At 51.3% G+C, this 10,115-nt stretch overlaps 1 protein-coding gene across 2 annotated transcripts in view; it reads right to left on the reverse strand.

Moving 5' to 3' along the window:
- Window positions 1-8,478, reverse strand: part of CD276 (CD276 molecule) — a 30,506-nt gene extending 22,028 nt beyond the window's left edge. For both annotated transcript variants that reach the window (XM_089907020.1, XM_089907019.1), the window contains exon 1: window positions 8,390-8,478. The gene's annotated coding sequence lies outside the window, so the exon portion shown is untranslated. The remainder of the gene's footprint in view (window positions 1-8,389) is intronic.
- Window positions 8,479-10,115: the final 1,637 nt, after the last annotated feature.

Consider the following 10,115-nt stretch of genomic DNA (forward strand, 5'->3'; position numbering starts at 1 on the left):
AGTGTGCTACTTAAGATACAGTGAGGACCACTTGGAGGTACCTCAGAGACACGATAACCCTAAAGGTGAACCCTTAAAATTGACCTGAAGCTCCCCAGGTGGTCAGGCTGGGAAAGGCCATTCCAGGCACTGGGAGAAACCCATGCAAAGGCAGTGAGGAAGGAAGCAGCATGGGAGGCTGGAGGAACGCAGGCCCTTCCATGTGGGCAGACAGGAGATATAAGATGGTGGTCACAGGAGGAGGAGAAGCTAAAGGGCAAGCCAGGGCTGGAACAGGAGGTCATGTTTGGATTTAGCTTGTAGGTGATAAGAAAGAAAGGGTTTTAAGTAGAGGAGTAATATTGTTGCCATAGGTAGGCCCAACCTTTGATTAATTGATGCATATGTAATGTTAACCTTGCAGAGGAGGTTTGAATTTTAAAGGATGATGTTTTAAAAGGGCAATGGTTTACTCAAAATAAGAGCTGATGGCAGAATTTCGGGCATCAAAGAATTTTTTCTCTAGATCGTGTCCTCCCGGAGATGCTCAAAATACCCTGCTCAGCCTCTGTGTGGACCTACTGCTGGTTCTGGATGTAGAATCGAGTCAGGCAGGGGTCAGCATAATTTCTTCCGTGAAGGTCCAGATAGCAAATGTTTTAGGCTTTGCAGGCCCTCCCATATCTGTCACAAGTGCTTGACTCTGCCCTTACAGCAGGAAAGCAGCCAGAGACAGTGCATAAATGCATGAGCAGAGCTGTGTTCCAATAGAACTTTATTTATGGACACTCGGAACTGAATTGCATATAATTTTCATGAATCACATGATTTTTTTTCAACCATTAGAAATGTAAAAACCATTCTTAGCTTCTGGGCTATACAAAAACAAGCAGCAAAAGATTGGGCCCAGGGGCCATAGTTGGCAGGGACTGGCTTACAGAAACACTAGCTCCATTCTCAAAGACACCCAGGCAGCAGCAAAAATGGAAAACAACAGGGAACTGGTACATTAATTATGGTGCATGTATATAATGGAATAGCATACCGCCTTTCAAAAGAAGGTGTACTTACATGGAAATAAGCCCATGACATAGGTCATGTGAATAAAGAATATTGCGAGTTATATGACCTAATTTCTATATTAATAAATGGTCCCATGGTCCAAGATCTAGTCACCTACCTCTCGCTCCATCTCCTATATTTCAGTGCAGGCCCTTCCTTCTCTGGCACTGAACCCCCTGGAACTTGCTCCTAGGCCCTCTCCTTAATTCTCTCTACTATTTTTTCCTAGATGATTTCATCCACTCCCATGGCTTTAAATATCATTTATATGCTGGCAACTCCCAGATTTACTTCTCCAAGTCCACACCTCTCATCTGAGCTCCAAACATAAACCCAACTGTCTCCTAAATATCTATGTTCCAATGACTCACAGGCATCTCCCTCTTAACATGTCCCTCTTCAAACTCTTGATTTCTCCCCCAAACCTGTTCCTCCCCAGCCCTTCCCACTTCGTAAAGGCACCATCTTCCACCCCCTCTGATCAAGCCAGAAACCTGATTTCTCACACCCTTACAATCCATCGCCAAGAACAGCCATCCCTGACCCCAAAATATATCTCAAGGGTCTGCAAACTACAGCCCCAGCACCAAATCCAGCTCACCACATGCTTTTGTTCAGTTCACCAGTTAAGACAAGGTTTACCTTTTTAAATGGTTAGAAAATCAAAAGAAGAAGACTATTTCATGACACATGGAAATCACATGAAATTCAAATTTCAGTATCCGTAAATAAAGTTTCATTGGCACACAGCCACACTTCATTCATTCACATATTGTCTGTGGCTGCTTTTCCACTACAACAGTAGAACTGAGTAGTCGCAATAGTCACAAAGCCTAAACTATTTACTTTCTGGCCTTTAGAGGAGAAGTTTGGCAACCCGATATATCTTTACTCTCTCTATTCCCCTCCACCTCTGCTTCTCTCTCTGGTCTGCCAAGTCGCCATCATCTCTTGCCTGCATGACGACAAAAGCCTCCTCACCGGTCCCCCGCTTTCTCTCTTGTCCCCCAACCCAGTTCTATACTCCCATCTAGACTCTACACGGCAACCAGAAAAACTGCTGTAAAAACAGAAGTGCATCATGTCATCACTTTCAATATCTAATCAGCTCCTCCACGGCATGCAGGGCCCTGCCTGGTCCAGCCCTGCCCACCTCCCCAGCCTCACCTCCTCTCACTGACCTCTCATCAGGGTCTCTTACAATGAGACCCTCTTCCCTACCTCACAGGGTATTTGCAAACACAGTTCCTTCTTCCTGGATGACATCCTGAGGGTCACCTTGGCAGAAAAGCTGGGTTGGAGGTCTGCCACTCTAAGGATGTCCCTGTTCTGCGTTGCAGTTTGTTTACCTCGTGTCATACTGAGACCTCCCTGAGCAGGAACCACGTCTGCTTTATTTACTATTGGATCCTCAGCTCTACCAAAGGCTTGGCACATAATGAGTGTCCAAAGCACTGTTCAATGAACGAACGAATGAATGCCTGTGTGTTTAGACAGACAGATGGATGGATGAATGTTTGTATATAGAAAATGGGTCTGGAAGTATGATAGTGAACCCAACTCTGGGGCATGGGAATGAAGGTAAAGGTCTACTTCCACCTTCTCATTGATGTACTTCTGTAACTTTGACAACGAGCATGTAATTCTTTTGTATTAACAAACGAAAAAGGAAAACAGCAACATAAAGATTTATGTGGGTTTTAGACCAGGCTCTATCACTGACTTGCTAGGCTCCCTAGAGCAAGCCCATTGTCTCTCAGGGTCTTCATCTCCTTAACCATCAAAGGAAGGTCCTGGCCTCCTTCCTGTGCTATGACGACGATCACATGCTGGGCTGGTGTAGTCACGAGAAGCTTCATGGAAGGAGTGAGCCCTGGTGTTTTAGAAGATGACTCTGGAGTCGGAGATATAGGTTCAAATCCAGACTCTGTCACTTCCTAGCCACGCAACTTTGGGAAAACATCCTCTCTAAGTCTCCGTTTGCTCATTTGTGCAATAGGAATTTAAACTCCACCCTCATAGGACGATTATAGGACTCAACTGAGCAAAATTATCTAATCTGTCCTAGTTAGTATAGGTGCTCTATAAATGGAGTCTGGGGAAAGAGTCGAGGGGATCTCCAGAGTTCCCCGGGAATCCTGTTGGCCTTTCTTTTTCCTGATAATGAGTCAGTTTGGGCCTTTGGGGTTCAAGGCTGTCCACTGGGCACTGCTCCCCACCCCCGCGATCTCACCCAAGAGAAGAAATCAATTCTTTCTCTCCAAGTGATTTCTGTGTAAGTCAAGACAGCAGTGTGTCATCAGTGCCAGCCCAGGAGAGTGGGGCTGGCATCCGCAGCTTGCTTCCCTTATGGCTTATAGGAAGAACAAGAAGAGGGAGAACAGGACAGAGCAGAGCCCCTGGCCTCCCCAAGCCAGACCATCCCCACCGAGGCACCCTCTCCACACTGAAGTCAGGGCATCAGAACCGGAGGAGGCAAAACCAGAGAGAACATAGACATCTCAGTAGATCTGAGAACATGGTGACTTTTGCTACAGCAGCTGGCCTGCCTCTCACACCCTCTTCTGGCTGAGGGGCCAGCACAAAATGAGTTTGCATCTTCCAGGGTTCAACAGCCACTTGACAAGGCAGTGTGACACCATCTCAGAACTGGAAGTGTGTGCAGAGGCTATGCACGCACATGGGTGCACACGGGAGGTACACACACACACACACCAACAGAAACACAGAGCCCTGAAAAAAAAGTGAAAGCTACACTTAGCTCAGAAGAGGTCTGGCCAGAAAAAAAGGATTCAGAGGAGGGGAGTGGAGAGAGGAGGGGAAGGCATGAGAGAGCATAAGACCAAATCAGAGCGCGGATCCCAGGTCAAGCCCTGGCAGGCCTGTGACACATGTATCTGCATTCACTCAACTTCTGCTGAGTCCTGTTAAGTGCCTACCTAGATACGTCTGGAAACCCCATCCCTTCCAGAAGACTTTCCAGACTTCACTCAAGGAAGGGTCCACTTACTCCAGATGAGTTCTACCTAAACACCTCCCTGCCTTCACATTCTTTAGGTTTCTACCCTGAAAGAGGTTCACCCAGGCAAAACAATGCTGCAGACCCCTCTCTACCTAAGCACCAGCCCCTCTGGATCTCCAGGGATTCCTCCTCCTGAGTGTAGCAGGCGTCACTAGTCCTCAGAGCTTGAAGGCTCCTTGGAGTTCACCTGTCCAGTGCCCACTTCCATGCCCATCATAGAGATGGGAATCTGAGCCTAGAGAAACGAGTGTAGGCTGTCACGCTCAGTCATCAATCACCATGAGAGGTGACTAAGGGCCTGCTCACAAGTGGCCCTGGGCCTCAATTCCTCACTTGTTAAATGGCATCATCAGACTGCCTTGCCTGCCCCAGGGTACAGTTTGAGCTCAGGTACAGCAGGCAGGCCTAGGTTCAGATTCTAACTCGGAAGCCTTGCTAGACACATGATCAAGTTTAAATGACTTAACCTCTTTGAGATTTGATTCCACATCCCTAAAAAGTGGGTAACAATCCCTACCCCACAGAACTGCTGTAAGAATAAAATAACATACAGAGAGGACTTAAAGCCCCTAGCACTCAAACAGTGGTAACGATTATTACTACTTTTGTTATTATTGCCATGGGCATGGGGAAAAGTCCTCCTGGGATCCTCTGCACTGAGCCTCCTCTGTCAGGCTATACATCTATACATCTAGGTCCCTGGGAACAGTACTCTTTCTCTGACCCCCTTTGCTCCTAGGACCCCACCAGCACCCAAGCTCCAAAGCAGCAAATCACAATTCAGCTCCATCTCTGTGTCTGGCTCATCACTGGTGGTCCTCTCTCCCTTCCTCCTCCCAGTGGGCTCAAGCCCCTACTGCCCCTGCTGCCACCACATCCCCCAGTACAGGGCCATCCCCATAAGTACACATTCCAGTGTCTCCCCCATGGGAGGCCCAGTTCCTAGGAGCCTACACTGATTTAGGGTGACCTGGGAGCCCTGCCTCCCAGAGGTAGTATCTCTCCCTGCTCCCAGGCTCCCAACAAAAGATGTTTCTCAAACTCCACTCCCAGCGGGTTCCCTCCAACATACCCTCCCTAAGCCTCAGGAAGGTCAAAGGCCCAAAGGCATTAGGGGTGTGGAGGAGGCATTCATTCTCTGGACCACAAAGAGAACGAGGAAGAATGGGGGCAGCTGTCTGGGAGCACTGGTCAGAACTGGAGGGTGTAAGAGGGACTCTTGAAAGGCATGAGTGTGCTGAGGACCAGGCCTCTCGAAGAGTAAGAACTCTCAGCAATGGTTCCAACTGGGCTGCAAGGACAACTAGTCTGGGATACCTCTCCCCAGCTCCCCAGATGAATCCTCTGCCTTGCTGTGGGGACCCTTAGCACATCTTATCAGGCTCCAGAATGAGGGGTAAAGATTGTGTCTGCCTCCAGAGCGGCAGAAAGAGCCAGTTCTGGAGGGAGACAGCATCCCAGCCCCAAAATTTGCCAAATGCATGTCTTTGGGCACAGGACTTCTTTCTGGGCCTCAGTTTACCCATCTATACAATGGAGCTAATGATACCCTACCTCATAGGACTGCATCCATCACAGCCCCACCCTCCAAACCTGAAAACTCAATGCGCCTATCTGGAATCTCTTACTGCAGGGGTGCCAGAACTGGGGTTGGCAGGCAAGGGTTACATAAAGCACACGTGGCCCTCTCCCAGATGTCTGATCCATTCTGAGCCAACGAGACCAAAAGAAATTTCTCAAAGATCACATGGACCGGTTCCCACCCTCTTTGCCCTCCTCCCCCAGGCCCTGACTATGCCTTCCCTCTTTTGCCAGTGGACCTCCCTGTCATTCCTGCCCTGGGGGTGTGGGAAAAGGACAGCAATGGAAGTGGCCACCCACTCAGAGGATAAGCTCATGGGCAGTGACATCATCCTGCCTGCCCTTCTTCCTCCTCACCTGACCCCGTGACTCAGGGCCACGGGTTCAGGCTCTGTTAATCTCAGAGGCTGCTTGGATTTCGGTCATTTTTCTTCACATAGCACAAGCCCTGTATGTCCAACCAAGAAGCAGCCTGCAATAAGCCAGACACTTGTTCTACAACACTTTCTAGGAGTCTCTTTGGGTGCCGTGGAATCCCAGCTTACGGCTCTATGATCACACTCGGTCTCTGACCCCAAACAGTATTGCTCAGCTCAGCATCAAACCCAAATCCTACTCCAAAGAATGAAGATTGACGACTCCATAGAAGGTTACAGTTTAAGGATAGAGGAATTCCCACCGGAACTTTCAGAAGTCCACCTCAGCAGAATAAGGACACAGGCTCTACAGAAGGGACAACACTTCTATAACTGTCCTTTCCACAAACATTCAAGCACCTGACCCAGCTATCAGTCATCTGGGTATCTCAGACATTCAGCCAACCTGCTTCCATTGGGTGCCCAGACAGAGGTGCAGAGGGCTGAGGACAGGAAGGAAAAGCGGTCCTCAAATCCCAGAACCCCTTCTCATCCTTGGGCTTGCTTTAATGTAGGCTTCCCATCTCTAACAAGCTGGATTGCCTGATTTCTTGGAACACAGGAGTCTGGAATGAATTGGAAAGCTCACTGAAAGCAGGCAGGAGAAACCACCAGTGATGTCACTGAAGACAGAAAAGAATTCCAAAGTCAGTCATGGGACCAATACAAGCATCACTGAAGCCACTTAGTGCAAAGCTCACTCCCTCAAAGAGTCCCTTTGCTATACAAAAGTCCTTAGTGCAAAAACTGTGATATGTGTAATACAGCGGAGAAAGATTTCCATGCTTAATGGTTAACGTAAGTGTTAATGCTTAATCTATACTCACCCAAAATATTCCCATTTCCTAAAGAGCTGGAAATATGAGCCACCACTCATACCCACAGCCTCAGAGCCCTGCCACTCAGATCAGCCCAACCCATCGGACGTGTTTAGAGTTAAAATTCAAGTTTAGACTTCAATTTCTCTCAGCCTCCAAAAGCACCCACCTGTGTGCAGGGCCCCAAACTACAAGGAAGGCTGCACAGCATCAGATTTCCTAGGGACTTCTGGGAGGCAAGAGGGAGTCAGAGAGGAGGCTGAACTAAATAAAGAACTCTCTTAAAAACAGAACAGCTTCATTACTTTCTAACATAGAAGCTAACTGCTAGAGACAAGCATGTAAGAAAAGGACCTAGGGCCTTCATTTAATGATGAAATCAGACTCATTTACAATTATCCACATCCAATTTGAAGGTAAATAGTTTTTCTCAATTAAGTCAAACAAACCCTCCCAACTCCCCAATGGTTTTTGCCTTCCTATTTGCTTAACGTTTTCCTCGATGATAAGATCCCATATCTGAGTCATCCATCACGCATTTCTCATTAGGGCAGGTTTGGCTGAGAAAGAAATCCCCTTTTCTGGCGTTTCACTGCCTTAGGCCCCCAAACCTGCCAATTCGCTAGCTAAGCAGCAATAGAGGACCTGGGACACTGGGATTCAATCCAATCCCCTCCCCTCTAGTGTGTCCCCACCCTGGGTCCCTACCTTTCCTCCACCCCCTCTCCATCCTACCCCACCCACCATCTCCCTGAGACTTCCCAAGCCCAAATGGCCCCACCCCTGCTCCCTCGTGCTCTGCCTCCCACCCTCCAACAACTATGCATCCCTTCACCCAGGCCAGCTGTCCCTGCCTGTCCTTCTCAGAATCTGTCCCCTCGTGCCCACTGCTGCCCGTGGAAGCCCTCCAGTCACCCACTCCTTCATCATTCTGGGCCAGGCAGAATGGACCCCCCTCCCCGATCCAGCCCCTCGCCCTCCTCTCCCTGGCACCTCTCCCTCCTCAGAACTAGTGGTCAGGTCAGGGTGTTTTCCTCTAAAGGGACTCCGCGAGACTCTACTTCCCTCCTAGCTCCAGCTAGCGGCTTCGTGAAGCTTTCCAGAATCATCAACACAATGACAGATCTGCCTCTATTCCCCCTGCACACCCAGGGCCTCCGCGATCACAGCTACCCGCCCAGCCTCCTCCAGCGGCTTCCCGGGAGAGGGCAGGTCCCACACTGCCCCGGACCCCGCCGGCCAGGGAGGGGACGCAAGGTTGGGGGCGGGGCTGGACTCTGGTAGCCCCCTGCCTCCTCCGGGACCCAGAGCCGGGGTCCACCGTGCTCCCCGCGCGGAGGCCAGCCCGGGCCCAAGGAGAGGGCTGGGGTGGGGGCGCCCTGCGAGAGAGGGGGCTCACCGCCCGCTCTAGCAGCCCTGCAGCAGGCACGCTGCCCGGCAGCCCGGGGCAGGGCTCGGCCGCAAACAAAGGCCGCCCGGACGCGCGCCGAGCCCGCCACGCAAGCACTCACCGCGCCGCGCCTGACTCCCGGGACTCGGGGACGCGGCGGAGCGCTGCCGAGTCGTCGTCGCCGCCGTCGCCGCCGCCGCCGCCGCCGCCGCCGCCGCGAGGCCGGGCGCGAAAGGGGTCCGGGGGCGGCCCCGGGAGTCCGAGGGGCGGGGCGGGCTGGAGGAAGCTGCAGGCCCGGAAAGGCGGCCCGGGTGCGCCCCGGAGGCGGGATTGGCCCCGCGGCGAAGGTTTGGGGCAGAGGCCTGAGCCCGCCCGCTGGGCAGGGCACCCGGCCGAGACTCGCCCCTGACCCGGGTCCAGACCCACGCGGGGGCCCTAGTAAAGGGGCGCTGGTCTGATCTCTGCCCATCTCCCACCCTGTCCCACCCTCCCAAGATCCGAAGTTTATTTTCTGCTAGGGGGACAGGTGAATGGTCACTGACCACCCCAGCTCCCCCTCCAGGCCGCTGGCAGCAGAGCCGGAGCTCAGATCTGGCTGTCTGACCCCCAGTCCAGTGTTCTCCGCCCCCAGGCTGGTACCGTGGCCTGGAAAGAGTTAATTCGACTGTGAGGCATTGAGAGCTGCTGGGAGCTCTCTATAAATACAGTGTGTCGTGGGCGCCTGAGCGAACCGCAGGGTAATTTCCACCTAGCTGGTTTTCCCCTTTTCCTTCCGCCCCCGGCCACCCGGCCAGCCCTGCCCCCAGCCCCATGCCAGGCTAGTGGCTACCCCAGGCCCCCAAAGGGGGAGCAGCTCTGACACCGCCCCAACCCCCTCCCCATGACCTGGGGCTCTGTCTTTATAGGAACCAGTTTCAGCCTGGGAGGAGATGGGGGGGTCAGGCTTGAACCCCCAGCCTGGGGAGAGATGGGGGTCAGGCCTCTGCCTTGGCACATCCAGCCCCTGCACCTATTCTCTGACCTGTTCTCCATTAGTTACAGACAGCAACAGCTAAAGTGTAGCAGTCCTCTGTGGGCCAGGGTAGAGACTAAGAGCTTTCCATGTGGGGCCTCTTTAAATCCTCACAACAGCTGGACCATGTAGATAATATTATCCCCATTTTACAGGTGAGAAAACTGAGGCTCAGAGAGATAAAGGGACTCCAATTTGTCTTATGGCCAGACCCACCACCAAGTGTCAGCAGCAATATGAGAGAGGGCTTAGGAAATATGCATGAATACATGCTCACCTCTGTGTGTCAGCCACTGTTTTAAGCTCTTTACCATTTTATCTCATTTCATCTTTCCAGCAATGCAATGAGGTAATGCTATTATTATCCTCATTTTCACAAATAAGGAAATTAAGACACAAGGAGATAGGTAACTTACTTAAGGATATCCAACCATCAAGTGGAGGAACCAAGATTTGCCCTCTTGCATGTAAGTGCTGAATTCAAACTTAATTATAGTGTTTGTGTGTGGCAGTGAGGCATGGGTGTCTGTATTTGTGAACACCTGTGAGTAACTCTCTGAATCTAAGTGCACATGTGTTTCTGAATGTAAGTTTGATAATGGCTGTGTCTGTGTGACTGCTCCTAGGGATGGGGCAGAGAGTGGAGGGATCAAGGCCAGGCCATCTGGTCCAGAGTTCTTGAAGGTCATCAGCCTCCCCTCCAATCCACCCTGCTTCTCTCTGCTCTGTCCAGCCCTGTCCAGTCTGGGCCTGGCCTCACAGTTCTCAGTATGAGTAGCCCCGAATAGGCCTCAAGACCTGGGGGAGAAGCATCCCAGGGAGAGGTGCCCCTGAG

The sequence above is a fragment of the Delphinapterus leucas genome, chromosome 2 (genome assembly GCF_059928025.1).
Source record: "Delphinapterus leucas isolate spDelLeu-1000000601 "Yukka" chromosome 2, BTC_Dleu_Yukka2, whole genome shotgun sequence".
NCBI lineage: Eukaryota > Metazoa > Chordata > Mammalia > Artiodactyla > Monodontidae > Delphinapterus > Delphinapterus leucas.